This window comes from Cebus imitator, unplaced genomic scaffold, assembly GCF_001604975.1.
Source record: "Cebus imitator isolate Cc_AM_T3 unplaced genomic scaffold, Cebus_imitator-1.0 Scaffold273, whole genome shotgun sequence".
Classification (NCBI taxonomy): Eukaryota; Metazoa; Chordata; class Mammalia; order Primates; family Cebidae; genus Cebus; species Cebus imitator.
In genome coordinates this window covers 1,362,075-1,362,664 of record NW_016107588.1, presented here as the reverse complement: position 1 = coordinate 1,362,664, position 590 = coordinate 1,362,075, and positions in this window count along the sequence as shown.

Sequence of the window (590 nt, the reverse complement as noted above, 5' to 3'; positions counted from 1 at the left end):
ACTGTTGGTGGGAGTGTAAATTAGTTCAACCATGGTGGAAGATAGTGTGATAATTCATAAAAGACCTACAGACAAAAATACCATTCAGCCCAGTAATCCCATTAATGGGTATATATGAAAAGGAATAGAAATCATTTTATTATAAAGACATGCATGCCTATGTTCATTGCAGCACTATTCCTAATAACAAAGACATGGAATCAACCTAAACACCCATCAATGATAGATTGGATAAAGAAAATGTGGCACATATGGAATATGTACCATGTGGTACCATGAAATACTATGCATCCATTAAAAAGATGGAGACTATATCCTTTGCAGGGACATGGATGGAGCTGGAGGCCATTATCCTTAGCAAACTTACACAGTAACAGAAAATGAAATACCTCATTTTCTCACTTATAAGTGCAAGCTAAATGATGAGAACACATGGACACATAGAGAGGAACAATGCACACTGGGGCCTACTGGAGGGTGGAGGGAGGGAGGAGGGAGAGGTTCAGGAAAAAAATTAATGGGTACTAGGCTTAATACCTAGGTGAGGAAATAAACTGTACAACAAACCCCCACGGCACACGTTTACCTAG